The 25,251-nt window shown below is 43.3% G+C and overlaps 1 protein-coding gene across 1 annotated transcript in view; it reads left to right on the forward strand.

Annotated features, from left to right (window-relative positions):
* Positions 1-25,251, forward strand: part of LOC139376309 (nascent polypeptide-associated complex subunit alpha, muscle-specific form-like) — a 75,287-nt gene that overhangs the window by 14,783 nt on the left and 35,253 nt on the right. The window lies entirely within an intron of this gene.

Genomic DNA, 25,251 nt, shown 5'->3' on the forward strand with positions numbered 1-25,251 from the left:
GGTAGAACAAACCTGAATAAGGTTGAGAGAACCTGAATAAAGTTGAGCGAACCTGAATAAGGTTGAGAGAACCTGAATAAAGTTGAGCGAACCTGAATAAGATTGAGCGAACCTGAATAAATTAGAACGAACCTGAATAAGATTGAGCGAACCTGAATAAAGTCAAGCGAACCTTCCGGTTCCAAGTGGAAAAGGCATCTACTTTCTTTTTTAAAATTGAAATAACAGCATTCTCTGGCATTTCTAAATGGATAAGGGCCTGTTTTGCATGTTTGTTTTTACATTATATCATACAGTACATATAATAATGTCACATATCAGTTTGCAAACAATATAAAAAATAATAACATATATTTTTTAAATACGTATCGCAGGGGTTGGTAATGTTCTCTAGTTGTGCGGTGATTGGCTCAGTGTTCTGTCACTCTTGGGGACACTACGTCACCCCCAAATCTAAGGGTAGAGCTAGATAGTTCAAGCCCCTTGGGTGCTGCCATAGAGTTACATTCGTAGTGCCCACCCAAGAAGGCTCAAGGTCATTGGCCACAGATAAAATGATGTCAAATCACAATATATCTACACTAGTAGCTTTGATTGGACTGATCATGTCAACATCATACTTTCAAAATCTTAGCTAGTAAGCGAGCAGTCATCATCATGAATCAAGTCAACAATCTACTGGCAAATGCTTTTTAATCCTTGTCATATGAAGAGAAATAATGTTGGGGAATTATAGATAAAATGTATCAGTGCTCATTGGCTATTGGACATAAACATTACACAACAAGTTGAAAATCGGAAATTTAGCAATGAGTGGTTTGGAAGGAATCGTTGGCTAACTGCAAGCATTGCAAAGCAATCACCAGTCTGCTATTCAGTGGAGTGGGTGTGTGGTCCAAGTCTGGGTTTAAGGGTCTATTTTCCAAGTTTAAAAGGATAAACATTCAACATTGGCCATGCTGTCAATCCAGCATGACTTCTGCCGCGCTCAAAACAATTGGAAACATGGAAAATGGGAACTCTGACTTCAGTGACTTCAAGACAACTGGGAACTCTGGAAAAAAATTCAAGCTCCAACTGGGAAAATACGTTTAGAAATGTCATCCAACTCAAAATTGCAAGTCAGGAACTCAGGTCTCTTTCTAGAGCTCCAACCTGAAGATCACGTCATCAAGATTCAACCTTGTTTTTTTTCAGAGTTCCCCGTTGTCTTGAAAGCACCATAAATCCAGAGAATGACAGACTTTCATGAAACATTTTGCCCACGAAGAAGCCCCATGCCACCTTCCTGTTCAAGTGAGCACAGCACAACTGTGAGTCCAAAAATGTATTGTATGCTGCTGCATAAATTATGTAATATGCCAGGGAGATATGTATACTGTAGATAAGAAAGTAATACTAAGTGTATGTTGTGTAGTATGCTGTTAGTAGGCCATGTGCTTCACCCTAATAATTTCATCTACTGTTATGACTTGGTGGTGCACATGTAGTCTATAGCCTGTTTTAGAGAAATGTAATCATTAAATATTGTAAGAGCATTCATTGTCTGCTTTATATGCCCCCTTTATTTATTCAAAGGTTCTGACTTGGTGTACAGGGAGAATACTGTAAGAACGGCCCATGTTCTGAATTCTGTTGCTGTACTTTTCAAAAGTGCTGAACAAATAGTTATATTGACTACGTCAGTCCTAGCTTGCTCATTAATGTCTTATGCCTCGTGTACACTAGCACACAGTGCCGTTCGGTGAAACACAGCTTCCCGTTCATTTTCAATGGAAGCAAAGCGGTGAGAAGCGGAGAAGACGGGATCGTTGGGCAGCACGAACGTGGCATGGGAGTCAGTGAAAAAGTTCAATATTTCCCAACTTTATGCAAATCACCAGTCGCGACCGCTAGGCGATGACCTATCATATCGAGTGGTTCCCATGATGAATTTGACACTATGCGACCCAAGGCTGGAGACTTTCTTTAGCAGAGATGGCTGACAAAAATACCAGGTTGGAAGAAAATGTAAGTAATTATAATTTCATAACGAATCATGCAAAAACTGTACAGTTGAGAGGAATATGTTAGTTAATGGCAAACAAATATGCATATTGTTTTGACATAAAGTTAACTTACGAAAATCGCTATTTATCAAGCTAGCTGACTAGCTAACATTAGCCAGCTAGCTGGCTAGATTTATAGGTGTTGTGAAATGAGTATGAAATTGTACTTATGGTTGTTTCATGTTTTAGGGACTCCTGAAACAACCAGCTACCCAGGCTGTCGTCTTGTGAAACAGTGGATGTAAAGAATCTAGCTAGCTAAAGCGTTTCCTGCCAATTTAATGGACAATTTTGTAAGCTCGCCTTGCTGATATTTGCCATGCAGCTGAAGTAACGCGGCTAGTTAACTACTTTCTTGCTTATTGTGCAGCGGAGGATAACAATACCTGTATGCCTATGGATGTGTAGCTAGCTATCTACCTGATCTGCGCATGGACCCAAACGTTTGGTATACATATTAGTTCAGAACCTAGCTATGAACCTGGGCTATCATAGCAAGTTGTGTCAACTTCAAAACAGTCTGAATGACATTAATGAAGCCTATGGATTGAGTAGAATATAATATAACTTTGTGCCATGCATACAAGTCATATATACATGCAGTTATTACCATGCATGAGATCCCCACATTGTAGCCTGTACATTGAATATATTCACTGATCATGTACTCTACCTTGGCAAATAAAGGTGCGGTTCGGGTACGAATGTCTGTGAGATTCTTTTTCAGTCATATCCAATACCAGGAGTATCAAACTCCAGTCTTTGAGTGATTCTGTGTCTGCATGTATGTATTACAATTATACCCTTCAACAGTGTTGACCAATCCTGGTCCTGGGACACATTGTAACTATGCAATAGACTAGAAACATGATTTAACTAATTAAAGGCTGATTTGTAATTTGTATATACAGAAATATAATTTAAAAAACAGTACACTACACTTCCTATGCATCATGTAAATACTCTAAAACTGGTTGATCTCGATATCTAATTTCCTTCATCTGCATTGATCTGATAATGTCTCGACTTCCACCGAAGTTGTTCCCGCTCCTTGTTCGGGCGGCGTTCGGTTCCCATCTCATAATTATGTTCCTTATTTAACCCTCTGGTTTCCCTTTCTGTTTGTGCGTGATTGTCTTTCGTGTGTTGGATTTCTATCCTGTTTTGTCCTTGTTTGATAACGGGATTTTTGTTACGTTCTTGGATTCAGTAAATACAGTGTTTATTTACTCTTACCTGTGTCCTGCGCCTGACTCCTTCACTATCTTCTAGATAGACTCTGACAGAATCACACACCTCATACATGGAGTCAGCAGGTGCAGCCAGCCCTCCGCTTCAAATGGAGGAGCGCGTTCAGCAGCAAACCATGGACCGATGGGAGAGAGGGGTTTTTCCTGTGAACCCTGTGTCGTCTCCTCAGGTTCCACCACTACCTACCGTGATGTCCGCCTCTCCATCATCAGGATCCGGTGGGATTCAGCTCTCGCTCCCGAGGGCGTATGATTTTCCTTAGGTGCCACTACAGTGGAAAGTCCAAACAAGGTCTCCACCATGCACATTCCCCCCAAATATGCCGATTTGGCACTCGCCATCTGTAAAAAGAAGGCGACTCAATTACCACCCCATCAACAGGGGGATTGTGCGATAGATCTCTTGGTAGAAGCTGCACTTCCCAGGAGTCACATGTATCCTCTGTCACAGGAGGAGACGGCGGCTAAGGAGACATATGTCATCGAATCTCTGGGACAGGGATACATTCAGCCTTCCATCTCACCTGTCTCCTCGAGTTTATTTTTTGTGAAGAAGAAGGGTGGAGGTTTGCGCCCGTGTATTGATTATCGAGGTTTGAATAAGATCACGGTAAAATACAGTTACCCGCTACCGCTCATAGCCAGTATGACCGAGTCATTACACAGGGCGGGCTTCTTCACAAAATTGGACCTCAGGAGCGCTTACAACCTGGTGCGTATCCGGGCGGGAGATGAGTGGAAGACAGCATTTAGCACCACTTCTGGGCATTATGAGTACCTCGTCATGCCGTACGGGTTATGAATGCTCCATCAGTCTTCCAATCCTTCGTAGATGAGATTTTCAGGGACCTGCACGGGCAGGGTGTAGTGGTGTATATAGATGACATTCTAATATACTCCGCTACACGCGCCGAGCATGTGTCCCTGGTACGCAGGGTGCTTGGCAGTCTGATGGAACATGACCTGTATGTCAAGGCTGAGAAAAGTTTGTTCTTCCAACAGTCCGTCCCCTTCCTAGGGTACTGCTTTTCCGCATCAGGGGTAGAGATGAAGAATGACTGCATTAAGGCTGTGTGTAATTGGCCAACTCCCACCACGGTAAAGGAGGTGCAGCGGTTTTTAGGGTTTGCCAACTACTACCAGAGGTTTATCCGGGGTTTTGGTCAGGTAGCGGCTCCCATTACCTCACTGCTGAAGGGGGGACCGGTGCGACTGCAGTGGTCGGCTGGGGCGGACAGGGCTTTTGCTCACCTGAAGGCTCTGTTTACCTCAGCTCCCGTACTGGCTCATCCTGATCCCTCCTTAGCTTTCATTGTTGAGGTGGACTTGTCCGATGCAGGGATAGGGGCTGTGCTGTCTCAGCGCTCGGGTACGCCACCAAAGCTCCGCCCCTGTGCATTCTTTTTGAAGAAGCTCAGCCCAGCGGAGCGAAACTATGATATGGGGGACTGGGAGTTGTTGGCTGTTGTCAAGGCTCTGAAAGCGTGGAGACATTGGCTTGAGGGGGCCAGACACCCTTTTCTCATTTGGGCTGACCACCGCAATCTGGAGTACATTCGAGCAGCGAGGCCAGGCAAGGTGGGCCATGTTTGTCACCCGCTTTTCTTTCACCCTCTCCTACAGACCAGCATCCCAGAATGTTAAGGCAGACGCACTGTCCCGGATGTATGACACAGAGGAGTGGTCCGCAGATCCCGCTGCCATTATTCCAGCTTCTTGCCCGGTGGCACGGGTGGTATGGGAGGTGTACGCGGACATGGAACGGGCGTCACGTTCAGAGCCCACTCCTACCCAGTGTCCGGTTGGGCGTAAGTATGTTCCGTTCGATGTCCGCAATCGTTTGATCTGTTGGGCCCACACTTCACCCTCCTCTGGTCATCCTGGCATCGGCCGGACAGCGCGCTGTCTTGCTGGGAAGTACTGGTGGCCCACGTTAGCCAAGGACGTGAGGGTTTATGTGTCCTCCTGTTCGGTGTGCGCACAGTGCAAGGCACCTAGACACCTGCCCAGAGGGAAATTACAACCCCTTCCCGTTCCACAACGACCGTGGTCACACCTTTCAGTGGATTTCCTGATGGATCTTCCACCCTCGCGGGGTAACACCACGATCCTAGTCGTTGTGGATCAGTTTTCTAATTCCTTCCTTTGCCCGGTCTCCCTACGGCCCTACAGACTGCGTAGGCCCTATTCACCCACATATTCCGGCACTATGGGGTGCCTGAGGATATAGTTTCTGATCGGGGTACCCAATTCGCGTCTAAAGTCTGGAGGGCGCTTATGGAGCGCCTGGGGGTCTCGGTCAGCCTTACCTCAGGTTTTCACCCCGAGAGCAACGGGCAGGTGGAAAGAGTCAACCATGAGGTGGGTAGGTTTCTGAGGTCCTATTGCCGGGACCGGCCGGGGGAGTGGGCGGTGTTTCTCCCCTGGGCAGAGATGGCTCAAAACTCCCTCCGCCACTCCTCCACTAACCTGTCACCTTTTCAGTGTGTGCTAGGTTACCAGCCGGTCCTGGCATCATGGCATCAGAGCCAGATCGAGGCTACTGCGGTGGATGAATGGTTTCGGCACTCGGAGGAGACATGGAACGCTGCCCATGTGCTTCTGCAAAGGGCCATCAAGCGGCAGAAGATGAGTGCCGACCGTCACCTCAGTGAGGCCCCGGAGTATGCACCGGGGGACCGGGTCTGGCTCTCGACCCGAAACCTGCCCCTTCACCTGCCCTGCCGGAAGCTGGGTTCGCGGTCTATGGGGCCATTCAAAGTCCTGAGGAGACTGAACGAGGTTTGCTATAGGTTACAGCTCCCCCTGATTACCGTATTAACCCCTCATTCCATGTGTCTCTCCTCAGGCCGGTGGTGGCTGGTCCGCTCCAGCAGTCTGAGGTGCGGGAGGTTACTCCACCCCTTCTGGATATCGAGGGGGCCCCGGCATGGACTCAAGACGTCGGGCGAGAGTACCTCGTGAAGTGGGAGGGGTACGGCCCGGAGGAGAGATGCTGGGTACCAGTGGGGGACATCCTGGACCCATCGTTACTCCAGGAATTTCACCGACTCCATCCGGATCGCCCTGCGTCTCGTCCCCCGAGGCCGGTGTCGGCGCACTGCTGGAGCCGCACGTCAAGGGAGGGGTACTGTCAAGACTTCCACCGAAGTTGTTCCCTCTCCTTGTTCGGGCGGCGTTCGTTCGGTGGTCAACGTCACCGGCTTTCTTGCTGCCACCGATCCATGTTTAATTTTTCCTTTTGTTTTGTCTGTTTATACACCTGGTTCCCATCTCATAATTATGTTCCTTATTTAACCCTCTAGTTTCCATTTATGTTTGTGCGTCTGACTCCTTCGCTATCTTCTAGATAGACTCTGACAGATAAACACAGGATAGGTGTAGTATTTCAAACGATAGACTTAATTTCAACCAGTAGAGAATGTGAAACACTTTATTGAAAGAAGTTAATAATCCAAGTGTTAACAATACATAATACATGCACTATAAATATTATAATTGTAATTTTATATTATAAACACAAGTTCAATCTGTACTTCAATGCACATCTGGTGTGCATTAAAAAAACAGAGGAAGAAAGAGGAGGTGGGGAGAGAGGTGTAAAAGACAGAAAGGGAAAGAGGTAAGAACAGAGGAAGAAAGGGAAAGAGGTAAGAACAGAGGAAGAAAGAGGGGAGGGAGAGAGGTAAGAACAGGGGAGGGAGAGAGGTAAGAACAGGGGAGGGAGAGGTGTAAAAGACTGAAAGGGAAAGAGGTAAGAACAGAGGAAGAAAGAGGGGGGGAGGGAAAGAGGTAAGAACAGAGGAGCAGGGAAGACAGCATATGATTAATGAACCACAGTGCTACCCTAATATTCTCTTAGTTCCCAACAATTACATAATAATGTCTGTCTCTAGTGGTGTCTCCTAACCAGCCTTGGGCTCCCAGTCGGCCCAAAGGTTATCTTAAGAGCGGGTGAGGTGGCGATGATGGGACTGGGGTTTGGCATCCTCTCTCACATCAAAACATACCTGCAGACGAGAGACAGAAGGAGAGAGAAAGAGAGAGAGAGCATGTTTAAACCTTGTTTTTATTTTTTATTCTAACATTGTTAGTCATCATAATAATCAGAAGGTGAAATGCAAAACTGACTTTGGATCATTAACTCTGGGACTACTGCATCTCTATCTGTATTTCAATGTAAAGCATCTCTTTATTAATACTTTCTGTTGACCCGACCAAATGACCGCTCACCTCTGATCATGCGTTGCCCTCTATGTAGCCAGTTCAGATGCGGGAGGGGTTGAATTGAATTTATTTTAGGTAACAGACATATACAAGAAAATGTACAATGTGGACGTAGAGGATATCACTTGAAAGTATTCATTAAAACGTTTGTTTCCATGGTGGTTCTCGATGGTAATAACAATATTGTAATAACAATAACACATATGATTAAAAGACAAAATTACAAACAACCATCAATACATTCATTTATATTGGCATCCTAAAAAGTGGCTCTATTCACAGCACTTAATCCCTAACCTTAAAAATCAACCATATTCATTTCACATTAAAACAATTTATTAATTGCACATCATACCGATCCTTCAAATAAATACACCTGACCAGCTGTAGGGGCACAAGGGGCAGTGGGGTGGTTTCTCTGACTTAGACAACCTTGTACAAATGAAAACCTTTGGCTGATTTTTAAAACTATTTTTTGCTTGCTTGATCTCCAATGGAAGGCTATTCCATAGACAAATGCCTGTATGGAAAAACGTGCTCCTCACAGTACTATTTACTCTCGGGATTTTACAAGACATAACACTAGCTCTGGTATTGTGACTGTGTTGATTATACCTGATAACATTATGTAGGTCCTAGGGGGAACATTCAGCATATACCTGATAACATTATGTAGGTCCTAGGGGGAACATTCAGCATATACCTGATAACATTATGTAGGTCCTAGGGGGGACATTCAGCATATACCTGATAACATTATGTAGGTCCTACGGGGGGAACATTCAGCATATACCTGATAACATTATGTAGGTCCTACGGGGGGAACATTCAGCACATACCTGATAACATTATGTGGGGGGGGGGGGGGGGGGGGGGGGGACATCCAGATAACATTATGTGGGTCCTAGGGAAGATATTCAGCATATACCTGATAACATTATGTGGGTCCTAGGGAAGATATTCAGCATATACCTGATAACATTATGTGGGTCCTAGGGAAGATATTCAGCATATACCTGATAACATTATGTGGGTCCTAGGGAAGATATTCAGCATATACCTGATAACATTATGTGGGTCCTAGGGAAGATATTCAGCATATACCTGATAACATTATGTGGGTCCTAGGGAAGATATTCAGCATATACCTGATAACATTATGTGGGTCCTAGGGAAGATATTCAGCATATACCTGATAACATTATGTGGGTCCTAGGGAAGATATTCAGCATATACCTGATAACATTATGTGGGTCCTAGGGAAGATATTCAGCATATACCAGATAACATTATGTGGGTCCTAGGGAAGATATTCAGCATATACCTGATAACATTATGTGGGTCCTAGGGAAGATATTCAGCATATACCTGATAACATTATGTGGGTCCTAGGGAAGATATTCAGCATATACCAGATAACATTATGTGGGTCCTAGGTAAGATATTCAGCATATACCTGATAACATTATGTGGGTCCTAGGGAAGATATTCAGCATATACCAGATAACATTATGTGGGTCCTAGGGAAGATATTCAGCATATACCAGATAACATTATGTGGGTCCTAGGGAAGATATTCAGCATATACCAGATAACATTATGTGGGTCCTAGGTAAGATATTCAGCATATACCAGATAACATTATGTGGGTCCTAGGGAAGATATTCAGCATATACCTGATAACATTATGTGGGTCCTAGGGAAGATATTCAGCATATACCAGATAACATTATGTGGGTCCTAGGTAAGATATTCAGCATATACCAGATAACATTATGTGGGTCCTAGGGAAGATATTCAGCATATACCAGATAACATTATGTGGGTCCTAGGGAAGATATTCAGCATATACCAGATAACATTATGTGGGTCCTAGGGAAGATATTCAGCATATACCAGATAACATTATGTGGGTCCTAGGGAAGATATTCAGCATATACCTGATAACATTATGTGGGTCCTAGGGAAGATATTCAGCATATACCAGATAACATTATGTGGGTCCTAGGTAAGATATTCAGCATATACCAGATAACATTATGTGGGTCCTAGGGAAGATATTCAGCATATACCAGATAACATTATGTGGGTCCTAGGGAAGATATTCAGCATATACCAGATAACATTATGTGGGTCCTAGGTAAGATATTCAGCATATACCAGATAACATTATGTGGGTCCTAGGGAAGATATTCAGCATATACCTGATAACATTATGTGGGTCCTAGGGAAGATATTCAGCATATACCAGATAACATTATGTGGGTCCTAGGGAAGATATTCAGCATATACCAGATAACATTATGTGGGTCCTAGGGAAGATATTCAGCATATACCAGATAACATTATGTGGGTCCTAGGGAAGATATTCAGCATATACCAGATAACATTATGTGGGTCCTAGGGAAGATATTCAGCATATACCAGATAACATTATGTGGGTCCTAGGGAAGATATTCAGCATATACCAGATAACATTATGTGGGTCCTAGGTAAGATATTCAGCATATACCAGATAACATTATGTGGGTCCTAGGTAAGATATTCAGCATATACCTGATAACATTATGTGGGTCCTAGGGAAGATATTCAGCATATACCTGATAACATTATGTGGGTCCTAGGGAAGATATTCAGCATATACCAGATAACATTATGTGGGTCCTAGGGAAGATATTCAGCATATACCAGATAACATTATGTGGGTCCTAGGGAAGATATTCAGCATATACCAGATAACATTATGTGGGTCCTAGGTAAGATATTCAGCATATACCTGATAACATTATGTGGGTCCTAGGGAAGATATTCAGCATATACCAGATAACATTATGTGGGTCCTAGGGAAGATATTCAGCATATACCAGATAACATTATGTGGTCCTAGGGAAGATATTCAGCATATACCTGATAACATTATGTGGGTCCTAGGTAAGATATTCAGCATATACCTGATAACATTATGTGGGTCCTAGGTAAGATATTCAGCATATACCTGATAACATTATGTGGGTCCTAGGTAAGATATTCAGCATATACCAGATAACATTATGTGGGTCCTAGGTAAGACATTCAGCATATACCAGATAACATTATGTGGGTCCTAGGGAAGATATTCAGCATATACCAGATAACATTATGTGGGTCCTAGGTAAGATATTCAGCATATACCTGATAACATTATGTGGGTCCTAGGGAAGATATTCAGCATATACCTGATAACATTATGTGGGTCCTAGGGAAGATATTCAGCATATACCAGATAACATTATGTGGGTCCTAGGGAAGATATTCAGCATATACCAGATAACATTATGTGGGTCCTAGGGAAGATATTCAGCATATACCAGATAACATTATGTGGGTCCTAGGTAAGATATTCAGCATATACCTGATAACATTATGTGGGTCCTAGGGAAGATATTCAGCATATACCAGATAACATTATGTGGGTCCTAGGGAAGATATTCAGCATATACCAGATAACATTATGTGGTCCTAGGGAAGATATTCAGCATATACCTGATAACATTATGTGGGTCCTAGGTAAGATATTCAGCATATACCTGATAACATTATGTGGGTCCTAGGTAAGATATTCAGCATATACCAGATAACATTATGTGGGTCCTAGGGAAGATATTCAGCATATACCAGATAACATTATGTGGTCCTAGGGAAGATATTCAGCATATACCTGATAACATTATGTGGGTCCTAGGTAAGATATTCAGCATATACCTGATAACATTATGTGGGTCCTAGGTAAGATATTCAGCATATACCTGATAACATTATGTGGGTCCTAGGTAAGATATTCAGCATATACCAGATAACATTATGTGGGTCCTAGGTAAGACATTCAGCATATACCAGATAACATTATGTGGGTCCTAGGGAAGATATTCAGCATATACCAGATAACATTATGTGGTCCTAGGGAAGATATTCAGCATATACCAGATAACATTATGTGGGTCCTAGGTAAGACATTCAGCATATACCTGATAACATTATGTGGGTCCTAGGGAAGATATTCAGCATATACCTGATAACATTATGTGGGTCCTAGGTAAGATATTCAGCATATACCTGATAACATTATGTGGGTCCTAGGTAAGATATTCAGCATATACCAGATAACATTATGTGGGTCCTAGGGAAGATATTCAGCATATACCAGATAACATTATGTGGGTCCTAGGGAAGATATTCAGCATATACCAGATAACATTATGTGGGTCCTAGGTAAGATATTCAGCATATACCAGATAACATTGTGGGTCCTAGGTAAGATATTCAGCATATACCAGATAACATTATGTGGGTCCTAGGGAAGATATTCAGCATATACCAGATAACATTATGTGGGTCCTAGGTAAGATATTCAGCATATACCAGATAACATTATGTGGGTCCTAGGGAAGATATTCAGCATATACCAGATAACATTATGTGGGTCCTAGGGAAGATATTCAGCATATACCAGATAACATTATGTGGGTCCTAGGGAAGATATTCAGCATATACCAGATAACATTATGTGGGTCCTAGGGAAGATATTCAGCATATACCAGATAACATTATGTGGGTCCTAGGTAAGATATTCAGCATATACCAGATAACATTATGTGGTCCTAGGGAAGATATTCAGCATATACCAGATAACATTATGTGGTCCTAGGGAAGATATTCAGCATATACCAGATAACATTATGTGGGTCCTAGGTAAGATATTCAGCATATACCTGATAACATTATGTGGGTCCTAGGTAAGATATTCAGCATATACCTGATAACATTATGTGGGTCCTAGGTAAGATATTCAGCATATACCAGATAACATTATGTGGGTCCTAGGTAAGACATTCAGCATATACCAGATAACATTATGTGGGTCCTAGGGAAGATATTCAGCATATACCAGATAACATTATGTGGTCCTAGGGAAGATATTCAGCATATACCAGATAACATTATGTGGGTCCTAGGTAAGACATTCAGCATATACCTGATAACATTATGTGGGTCCTAGGGAAGATATTCAGCATATACCTGATAACATTATGTGGGTCCTAGGTAAGATATTCAGCATATACCTGATAACATTATGTGGGTCCTAGGTAAGATATTCAGCATATACCAGATAACATTATGTGGGTCCTAGGGAAGATATTCAGCATATACCAGATAACATTATGTGGGTCCTAGGGAAGATATTCAGCATATACTAGATAACATTATGTGGGTCCTAGGTAAGATATTCAGCATATACCAGATAACATTATGTGGGTCCTAGGTAAGATATTCAGCATATACCAGATAACATTATGTGGGTCCTAGGGAAGATATTCAGCATATACCAGATAACATTATGTGGGTCCTAGGTAAGATATTCAGCATATACCAGATAACATTATGTGGGTCCTAGGGAAGATATTCAGCATATACCAGATAACATTATGTGGGTCCTAGGGAAGATATTCAGCATATACCAGATAACATTATGTGGGTCCTAGGGAAGATATTCAGCATATACCAGATAACATTATGTGGGTCCTAGGGAAGATATTCAGCATATACCAGATAACATTATGTGGGTCCTAGGTAAGATATTCAGCATATACCAGATAACATTATGTGGTCCTAGGGAAGATATTCAGCATATACCAGATAACATTATGTGGTCCTAGGGAAGATATTCAGCATATACCAGATAACATTATGTGGGTCCTAGGTAAGATATTCAGCATATACCAGATAACATTATGTGGTCCTAGGTAAGATATTCAGCATATACCTGATAACATTATGTGGGTCCTAGGGAAGATATTCAGCATATACCAGATAACATTATGTGGGTCCTAGGGAAGATATTCAGCATATACCAGATAACATTATGTGGGTCCTAGGGAAGATATTCAGCATATACCAGATAACATTATGTGGGTCCTAGGTAAGATATTCAGCATATACCAGATAACATTATGTGGTCCTAGGGAAGATATTCAGCATATACCAGATAACATTATGTGGTCCTAGGGAAGATATTCAGCATATACCAGAAAACATTATGTGGGTCCTAGGTAAGATATTCAGCATATACCAGATAACATTATGTGGTCCTAGGTAAGATATTCAGCATATACCTGATAACATTATGTGGGTCCTAGGGAAGATATTCAGCATATACCAGATAACATTATGTGGGTCCTAGGGAAGATATTCAGCATATACCAGATAACATTATGTGGGTCCTAGGGAAGATATTCAGCATATACCTGATAACATTATGTGGGTCCTAGGTAAGATATTCAGCATATACCTGATAACATTATGTGGGTCCTAGGGAAGATATTCAGCATATACCAGATAACATTATGTGGGTCCTAGGTAAGATATTCAGCATATACCAGATAACATTATGTGGGTCCTAGGTAAGATATTCAGCATATACCAGATAACATTATGTGGGTCCTAGGTAAGATATTCAGCATATACCAGATAACATTATGTGGGTCCTAGGTAAGATATTCAGCATATACCAGATAACATTATGTGGGTCCTAGGTAAGATATTCAGCATATACCAGATAACATTATGTGGTCCTAGGGAAGATATTCAGCATATACCAGATAACATTATGTGGGTCCTAGGGAAGATATTCAGCATATACCTGATAACATTATGTGGGTCCTAGGTAAGATATTCAGCATATACCTGATAACATTATGTGGTCCTAGGGAAGATATTCAGCATATACCAGATAACATTATGTGGGTCCTAGGGAAGATATTCAGCATATACCAGATAACATTATGTGGGTCCTAGGGAAGATATTCAGCATATACCAGATAACATTATGTGGGTCCTAGGGAAGATATTCAGCATATACCAGATAACATTATGTGGGTCCTAGGGAAGATATTCAGCATATACCAGATAACATTATGTGGGTCCTAGGGAAGATATTCAGCATATACCAGATAACATTATGTGGGTCCTAGGTAAGATATTCAGCATATACCAGATAACATTATGTGGGTCCTAGGGAAGATATTCAGCATATACCAGATAACATTATGTGGGTCCTAGGGAAGATATTCAGCATATACCAGATAACATTATGTGGGTCCTAGGGAAGATATTCAGCATATACCTGATAACATTATGTGGGTCCTAGGTAAGATATTCAGCATATACCTGATAACATTATGTGGGTCCTAGGGAAGATATTCAGCATATACCAGATAACATTATGTGGGTCCTAGGGAAGATATTCAGCATATACCAGATAACATTATGTGGGTCCTAGGGAAGATATTCAGCATATACCTGATAACATTATGTGGGTCCTAGGTAAGATATTCAGCATATACCAGATAACATTATGTGGTCCTAGGGAAGATATTCAGCATATACCAGATAACATTATGTGGGTCCTAGGGAAGATATTCAGCATATACCTGATAACATTATGTGGGTCCTAGGTAAGATATTCAGCATATACCTGATAACATTATGTGGTCCTAGGGAAGATATTCAGCATATACCAGATAACATTATGTGGGTCCTAGGTAAGACATTCAGCATATACCTGATAACATTATGTGGGTCCTAGGGAAGATATTCAGCATATACCTGATAACATTATGTGGGTCCTAGGTAAGATATTCAGCATATACCTGATAACATTATGTGGGTCCTAGGTAAGATATTCAGCATATACCAGATAACATTATGTGGGTCCTAGGGAAGATATTCAGCATATACCAGATAACATTATGTGGGTCCTAGGGAAGATATTCAGCATATACCAGATAACATTATGTGGGTCCTAGGTAAGATATTCAGCATATACCAGATAACATTATGTGGGTCCTAGGTAAGATATTCAGCATATACCAGATAACATTATGTGGGTCCTAGGGAAGATATTCAGCATATACCAGATAACATTATGTGGGTCCTAGGTAAGATATTCAGCATATACCAGATAACATTATGTGGGTCCTAGGGAAGATATTCAGCATATACCAGATAACATTATGTGGGTCCTAGGGAAGATATTCAGCATATACCAGATAACATTATGTGGGTCCTAGGGAAGATATTCAGCATATACCAGATAACATTATGTGGGTCCTAGGGAAGATATTCAGCATATACCAGATAACATTATGTGGGTCCTAGGTAAGATATTCAGCATATACCAGATAACATTATGTGGTCCTAGGGAAGATATTCAGCATATACCAGATAACATTATGTGGTCCTAGGGAAGATATTCAGCATATACCAGATAAAATTATGTGGGTCCTATGGAAGATATTCAGCATATACCAGATAACATTATGTGGTCCTAGGTAAGATATTCAGCATATACCTGATAACATTATGTGGGTCCTAGGGAAGATATTCAGCATATACCAGATAACATTATGTGGGTCCTAGGGAAGATATTCAGCATATACCAGATAACATTATGTGGGTCCTAGGGAAGATATTCAGCATATACCAGATAACATTATGTGGGTCCTAGGTAAGATATTCAGCATATACCAGATAACATTATGTGGTCCTAGGGAAGATATTCAGCATATACCAGATAACATTATGTGGTCCTAGGGAAGATATTCAGCATATACCAGAAAACATTATGTGGGTCCTAGGTAAGATATTCAGCATATACCAGATAACATTATGTGGTCCTAGGTAAGATATTCAGCATATACCTGATAACATTATGTGGGTCCTAGGGAAGATATTCAGCATATACCAGATAACATTATGTGGGTCCTAGGGAAGATATTCAGCATATACCAGATAACATTATGTGGGTCCTAGGGAAGATATTCAGCATATACCTGATAACATTATGTGGGTCCTAGGTAAGATATTCAGCATATACCTGATAACATTATGTGGGTCCTAGGGAAGATATTCAGCATATACCAGATAACATTATGTGGGTCCTAGGTAAGATATTCAGCATATACCAGATAACATTATGTGGGTCCTAGGTAAGATATTCAGCATATACCAGATAACATTATGTGGGTCCTAGGTAAGATATTCAGCATATACCAGATAACATTATGTGGGTCCTAGGTAAGATATTCAGCATATACCAGATAACATTATGTGGGTCCTAGGTAAGATATTCAGCATATACCAGATAACATTATGTGGTCCTAGGGAAGATATTCAGCATATACCAGATAACATTATGTGGGTCCTAGGGAAGATATTCAGCATATACCTGATAACATTATGTGGGTCCTAGGTAAGATATTCAGCATATACCTGATAACATTATGTGGTCCTAGGGAAGATATTCAGCATATACCAGATAACATTATGTGGGTCCTAGGGAAGATATTCAGCATATACCAGATAACATTATGTGGGTCCTAGGTAAGATATTCAGCATATACCAGATAACATTATGTGGTCCTAGGGAAGATATTCAGCATATACCAGATAACATTATGTGGTCCTAGGGAAGATATTCAGCATATACCAGAAAACATTATGTGGGTCCTAGGTAAGATATTCAGCATATACCAGATAACATTATGTGGTCCTAGGTAAGATATTCAGCATATACCTGATAACATTATGTGGGTCCTAGGGAAGATATTCAGCATATACCAGATAACATTATGTGGGTCCTAGGGAAGATATTCAGCATATACCAGATAACATTATGTGGGTCCTAGGGAAGATATTCAGCATATACCTGATAACATTATGTGGGTCCTAGGTAAGATATTCAGCATATACCTGATAACATTATGTGGGTCCTAGGGAAGATATTCAGCATATACCAGATAACATTATGTGGGTCCTAGGTAAGATATTCAGCATATACCAGATAACATTATGTGGGTCCTAGGTAAGATATTCAGCATATACCAGATAACATTATGTGGGTCCTAGGTAAGATATTCAGCATATACCAGATAACATTATGTGGGTCCTAGGTAAGATATTCAGCATATACCAGATAACATTATGTGGGTCCTAGGTAAGATATTCAGCATATACCAGATAACATTATGTGGTCCTAGGGAAGATATTCAGCATATACCAGATAACATTATGTGGGTCCTAGGGAAGATATTCAGCATATACCTGATAACATTATGTGGGTCCTAGGTAAGATATTCAGCATATACCTGATAACATTATGTGGTCCTAGGGAAGATATTCAGCATATACCAGATAACATTATGTGGGTCCTAGGGAAGATATTCAGCATATACCAGATAACATTATGTGGGTCCTAGGGAAGATATTCAGCATATACCAGATAACATTATGTGGGTCCTAGGGAAGATATTCAGCATATACCAGATAACATTATGTGGGTCCTAGGGAAGATATTCAGCATATACCAGATAACATTATGTGGGTCCTAGGGAAGATATTCAGCATATACCAGATAACATTATGTGGGTCCTAGGTAAGATATTCAGCATATACCAGATAACATTATGTGGGTCCTAGGGAAGATATTCAGCATATACCAGATAACATTATGTGGGTCCTAGGGAAGATATTCAGCATATACCAGATAACATTATGTGGGTCCTAGGGAAGATATTCAGCATATACCTGATAACATTATGTGGGTCCTAGGTAAGATATTCAGCATATACCTGATAACATTATGTGGGTCCTAGGGAAGATATTCAGCATATACCAGATAACATTATGTGGGTCCTAGGGAAGATATTCAGCATATACCAGATAACATTATGTGGGTCCTAGGGAAGATATTCAGCATATACCAGATAACATTATGTGGGTCCTAGGTAAGATATTCAGCATATACCAGATAACATTATGTGGGTCCTAGGGAAGATATTCAGCATATACCAGATAACATTATGTGGGTCCTAGGGAAGATATTCAGCATATACCTGATAACATTATGTGGGTCCTAGGGAAGATATTCAGCATATACCAGATAACATTATGTGGGTCCTAGGGAAGATATTCAGCATATACCAGATAACATTATGTGGGTCCTAGGGAAGACTATTTTGCATGACCTGCATTCTCTTTTTCAGCTTTTTTGATAGCCCACTATACCAAGCAGCGCAGGCATATGCAAAATGACACTGAATCAAGGTTGAGACAAGCGGTTTCTTAACTTTGATGTTAAAATATCTAGTGTTACGATAGAAATGTTAATTTGTTCGCCATTTTAGAAAGAATTTTAGCAGCAATCAGGTCTTCAGAAAGGGATTGATCTCGGGACACAGCAAGTGAAGTTACACGTTTGAGATTCAATCTCCTTGCCTGCACAGTTCCCCTTTATCTTGTCAGCCCTATAAGCAATCTATGTTTTGTTCCAAACAAAATCGATTCGGTTTTTCACAAATGTAGTGACAATTTGTTGTCAGTCAACCAATCTCTAACAAAATACAATTCTTCTCCGATTGAAACAGTCATTTTCTGTGCCCACTGCTGATACATTGACTATCTCGTCTATAGATTGCACCCATCATCCCTGCTTGTGTCCAGTATCCCAATGTTTGGCACCGCATTTAAACGGCATACATTGCAAACAAGCGAAATGTGGCTTTGATACTGTACAGCTTCATCATACAACAAGGGGTTTGATTGCTCCACACTTTATGTGAACGAACAAACCACAAATGTCGCAAGCCAACCCTTTTTTTTAATGATTCCTTACGGTTTTACCACAGTGTGGGCATAGTTGTTGAGCTTGTTTTGTGGTGTTTGGGCCAGGACAGGGGTTTTACATCGCCACAGAGTAGCAGGCTGAAGGTAGTAACACGCGGCGTGTTAGGGTCTCAGCGGCGCTTCCTGTGTACCTCTACCGAGCGGCTCAGCTGTTCCCGCAGGGAAAGGTGATATCAGGTGCCGGTAAAGTTGTTCATGGTTGAAATTCACACTATGAAAGCGAAGATTTACCACCCGTGTCTCTCGGTGCAGGTGGAAGGACAGTTTGGGATGATCTCCGTGTTTGAATTGTAGAATAAATCAGAAACGCCAAAACAAAACTTCTGGCTAGAGACATAATAGTGGTGAACGCGTACTCTCTTGTTCACCGACACAGCTGATATAACCTAGAGGAGAGAGGGATGAAGAGGAGAGGAGAGAGGGATGAAGAGGAGAGAGGGGTGAAGGAGAGAGGGGTGAAGAGGAGAGAGGGATGAAGAGGAGAGAGGGATGAAGAGGAGAGAGGGATGAAGAGGAGAGAGGGATGAAGAGGAGAGAGGGATGAAGGGGAGAGAGGGATGAAGGGGAGAGAGGGATGAAGTGAAGAGAGGGATGAAGTGAAGAGGGATGAAGGGGAGAGAGGGATGAAGTGAAGGAAAGAGACTTTTTATTTTTTATTTAACTAGGCAAGTCAGTTAAGAACAAATTCTATTTTCAATGACGGCCTAGGTACAGTGGGTTAACTGCCTGTTCAGGGGCAGAACTACAGATTTGTACCTTGTCAGCTCGGGGGTTTGAACTTGCAACCTTCCGGTTACTAGTCCAACGCTCTAACCACCAGGCTACCCTGCCGCCCCTTATTGAGAAAATAAGGTAGTTAAATAGACAGTCAACATGAATCTGTGTGTGTGGCCTCACCTGGTGTCCACACTAAGTGGCTGCGGACTTTAGGCTTGAAAACATGCACAGACACACGAGGACAAACAATACAACGTAGTTATAGAAATAATAAAGTGTCTTCCATGGTCGGTCCTCTGGCCTATTCTCCATGGTTGGCCCTCTTGCCTATTCTCCATGGTTGGCCCTCTGGCCTACTCTCCATGGTTGGCCCTCTTGCCTACTCTCCATGGTTGGTCCTCTTGCCTACTCTCCATGGTTGGCCCTCTTGCCTATTCTCCATGGTTGGCCCTCTTGCCTATTCTCCATGGTTGGCCCTCTTGCCTATTCTCCATGGTTGGCCCTCTTGCCTATTCTCCATGGTTGGCCCTCTTGCCTATTCTCCATGGTTGGCCCTCTTGCCTATTCTCCATGGTTGGCCCTCTTGCCTATTCTCCATGGTTGGCCCTCTTGCCTATTCTCCATGGTTGGCCCTCTTGCCTATTCTCCATGGTTGGCCCTCTTGCCTATTCTCCATGGTTGGCCCTCTTGCCTATTCTCCATGGTTGGCCCTCTTGCCTATTCTCCATGGTTGGCCCTCTTGCCTATTCTCCATGGTTGGCCCTCTTGCCTATTCTCCATGGTTGGCCCTCTTGCCTATTCTCCATGGTTGGTCCTCTTGCCTATTCTCCATGGTTGGTCCTCTGGCCTATTCTCCATGGTTGGCCCTCTTGCCTATTCTCCATGGTTGGTCCTCTTACCTATTCTCCATGGTTGGCCCTCTGGCCTATTCTCCATGGTTGGCCCTCTGGCCTATTCTCCATGGTTGGCCCTCTGGCCTACTCTCCATGCTTGGCCCTCTTGCCTATTCTCCATGGTTGGTCCTCTTGCCTATTCTCCATGGTTGGTCCTCTTGCCTATTCTCCATGGTTGGCCCTCTTGCCTATTCTCCATGGTTGGCCCTCTTGCCTATTCTCCATGGTTGGCCCTCTTGCCTATTCTCCATGGTTGGTCCTCTTGCCTATTCTCCATGGTTGGTCCTCTGGCCTATTCTCCATGGTTGGCCCTCTTGCCTATTCTCCATGGTTGGTCCTCTTACCTATTCTCCATGGTTGGCCCTCTGGCCTATTCTCCATGGTTGGCCCTCTGGCCTATTCTCCATGGTTGGCCCTCTGGCCTACTCTCCATGCTTGGCCCTCTTGCCTATTCTCCATGGTTGGTCCTCTTGCCTATTCTCCATGGTTGGTCCTCTTGCCTATTCTCCATGGTTGGCCCTCTTGCCTATTCTCCATGGTTGGTCCTCTTGCCTATTCTCCATGGTTGGCCCTCTTGCCTATTCTCCATGGTTGGCCCTCTTGCCTATTCTCCATGGTTGGTCCTCTTGCCTATTCTCCATGGTTGGCCCTCTTGCCTATTCTCCATGGTTGGCCCTCTTGCCTATTCTCCATGGTTGGCCCTCTTGCCTATTCTTTGAAGTTGGAAGAAGCCACAGTTATACACCTGAGCCTGCTTACTGCACAACACAATCCATCAATCAGATTGATATATGAGTGGGTAGGTGTGGGTTATAGTTCTACATTTTTTTCAAATTGGGACTTAAAATAACATGTTCTGTTTTTGTACAGACGTCACAACCTTACCTAAACAGCACCCTTACCTAAACAGCACCCGTACCTAAACAGCACCCGTACCTAAACAGCACCCGTACCTAAACAGCACCCGTACCTAAACAGCACCCGTACCTAAACAGCACCCATACCTAAACAGCACCCATACCTAAACAGCACCCATACCTAAACAGCACCCATACCTAAACAGCACCCATACCTAAACAGCACCCTTACCTAAACAGCACCCTTACCTAAACAGCACCCGTACCTAAACAGCACCCGTACCTAAACAGCACCCGTACCTAAACAGCACCCGTACCTAAACAGCACCCGTACCTAAACAGCACCCGTACCTAAACAGCACCCGTACCTAAACAGCACCCGTACCTAAACAGCACCCGTACCTAAACAGCACCCATACCTAAACAGCACCCATACCTAAACAGCACCCTTACCTAAACAGCACCCTTACCTAAACAGCACCCTTACCTAAACAGCACCCTTACCTAAACAGCACCCTTACCTAAACAGCACCCTTACCTAAACAGCACCCTTACCTAAACAGCACCCTTACCTAAACAGCACCCTTACCTAAACAGCACCCTTACCTGAGAAATTGAAAGAAACTGGGAATTGAATAACTGCAGTTGACATAGTCAAGTAAATGGAAGAATAGTCTTATTGCAATGTGAATGGCTCTTAAACGAGCCTTTGGTTGTGCGTAGTGCAGTCTATGGTGTTGCCAGGAAACAGCACCCTCTTAAAAGAGCCTTTGGTTGTGCGTAGTGTAGTCTATGGTGTTGCCAGGAAACAGCACCCTCTTCAAAGAAGTAGGAGGTGAAGATCTCCCACACACGGATTGCCTCCCCATGCTGTGTTGTTGGACCCCATCCTTGAAACATCCTGCAGAGCAGCAGACCCCTCCTCTGGGACACGGCGGCGAGCTGCAGATCCCCTCCTGGTCCTCGTGTCCATCCTCATGAAGTTATGCCGGACACAGGTAGCCTGCACACACCTGAATTCCCCCAGGAGACAGTCCCAGATTACCCTGGTCACCCCACCTTGCAGTGCCCTGGTCACCCAACCTTGCAGTGCCCTGGTCACCCAACCTTGCAGTGCCCTGGTCACCCAACCTTGCAGTGCCCTGGTCACCCAACCTTGCAGTGCCCTGGTCACCCAACCTTGCAGTGCCCTACACGGTAACTGTAGGCAACCGTTTTTAAGTCATCTCCAGTTATAAGGTATCTGTAGGAATATGGAAGATAATGTCATTGTTAGACTTTAACATCACCGGGGTCATTGTGGATTACTAAAGTATAATATCCCTGATAACAAATCATGACAACATTGGATAGACAGATGCATGTAAACACACATGTGCATGTTTAGCATGTGACAACAGCAGGATCACATCAATGATAGCATCACATATGTGTGCCCCTTTGAGACCCCAGGACCAGGACTGAGAGCCACTGCTCTTTACTGGGACCTCTTCATCTGTAGACAGGCTTTCACAGCTCTCTGTATCTGCGGACAGAAAAACCTCACAACAAACGTACTTCATTATACTCAAATTAGACCACACTGAATATTATGTTGCTATTATCTCCATCCTCACTTCTAGGGACAGGAACTACACAAGTACCTGCCCTATCCAGAATAATCTACTCTCTCTGCGATCTAATAGGGGTGTCAGTGGGCTGACTGTGAACGCTCTGAGAGACTCTGGGTTGAGGTCAGTGATAAAGTAGTCTACAGTACTACTGCCAAGAGATGAGTTATAGGTGTACCTACCATTGGAGTCTCCGCGAAGCCTACCATTGACTATGTACATACCCAGCGGTTGACTGAGCTGCAGGAGTTGTGACCCGTTTTTGTCGGTTATGGTGTTGTATTTGTGCTTAGGGGGTATATGGGGGAGGGAATGCTAAACCTCCAGGTAGATGTTTGTCCCCCTGTGTGCTGAGGGTGTCAGGTTCTTATCCAGTTCTGGCATTTAGGTCACCACAGACTAGTACATGTCCCTGTGCCTGGAAATGATTGATTTCCCCCTCCAGGAGGGAGAAGCTGTCTTCATTAAAGTATGGGCGATTCTAGTGGGGGGATATAGGTAGCACACAGGAGGACATTTTTCTCTGTTGAGATAATTTCCTTTAGAATTTCTAGCCAAATGTAAAATGTTCCTGTTCCTCTCCTCCAGCAGTCTGTTCCTCTCCTCCAGCAGCCCGTTCCTCTCCTCCAGCAGCCCGTTCCTCTCCTCCAGCAGCCCGTTCCTCTCCTCCAGCAGTCCGTTCCTCTCCTCCAGCAGTCCGTTCCTCTCCTCCAGCAGTCCGTTCCTCTCCTCCAGCAGTCCGTTCCTCTCCTCCAGCAGTCCGTTCCTCTCCTCCAGCAGTCCGTTCCTCTCCTCCAGCAGTCCGTTCCTCTCCTCCAGCAGTCCGTTCCTCTCCTCCAGCAGTCCGTTCCTCTCCTCCAGCAGTCCGTTCCTCTCCTCCTGCTCTTTCTCCTTCTGATTTTGCCTACAGTTATAGACATGTTTCTCTCCACCTTCAGCTCTCCGGGTCTGGTTGAGGGGTTGTTGTTGAGCTGGACTGTTTTTTGTGCTGACTCTCAATCTCCTCTCTCTCACTCTCTCGTTCATATTATGGGGACATACAGGGTACTAAGTGTGTAGAGGGTCATATATAATAATCTATTGATTGATGAATTGATTGGTTGATTGATAAGGCCTGATGAGGTTATTCTAGTCCTATACCTCCATCGTGAGTTAGGAGGAGGAAGAGGAGGAGGTGTGGTGAGCTTAAGTGTTAATACCGGAGAAAGGCCTGTCCCAGTCTCCTCTCTATATGTACCACTAATGTAAATGTAAATATCAAAACAGATACCAAACATTAAGAAACTATAAGGAAGAGAAGAGTAACTGCAATGAAATAAACCAGAGACCTGTGGAAAGAAGCCCCCTGATCTCCTCGTGTCTGCCAGCAGGGGAGGACACCACGCCTCAGCTCAGGACACCACGCCTCAGCTCAGGACACCACGCCTCAGCTCAGGACACCACGCCTCAGCTCAGGACACCACGCCTCAGCTCAGGACACAACGTCTCAGCTCAGGACACAACACCTCACCTCCTGCTGTAACGGGTGGACCGAAGGCCGATTCCACCAAGCTCTGGCTCACCCTCACGTGTCTGAAGGACGCACTGTGGTCCTCTGACAACTTGTTGGTAGGGAAACGCGTGGAGACCACCCATCAGACAGTGGCCTTGATAGCTACGGAAGCCCTGAGGTGGTATGGACAAAATAGAGCCTCAACCCCAGACAAAGTATCACCCACAACATCTAAGGTCCCGGCCTGACAGTGCTGCAGCGCCTAGGGGAGGGATCTCTTCTGGGCCCTGAAGGATGGGGGGCGGAGTTGATTCGGAAGAGCAGGAGGAGGCAAATGTGATAAGGACTCACCTCGTTCCTGCACAAAGGAGAGAAGACCTCTTTTTTAATAAAGGGACTTTTAAACCTTTTACATGTCTTTAAAAGGTATACTCGTTTC

Source organism: Oncorhynchus clarkii, chromosome 2, assembly GCF_045791955.1.
Source record: "Oncorhynchus clarkii lewisi isolate Uvic-CL-2024 chromosome 2, UVic_Ocla_1.0, whole genome shotgun sequence".
NCBI classification, from domain to species: Eukaryota; Metazoa; Chordata; class Actinopteri; order Salmoniformes; family Salmonidae; genus Oncorhynchus; species Oncorhynchus clarkii.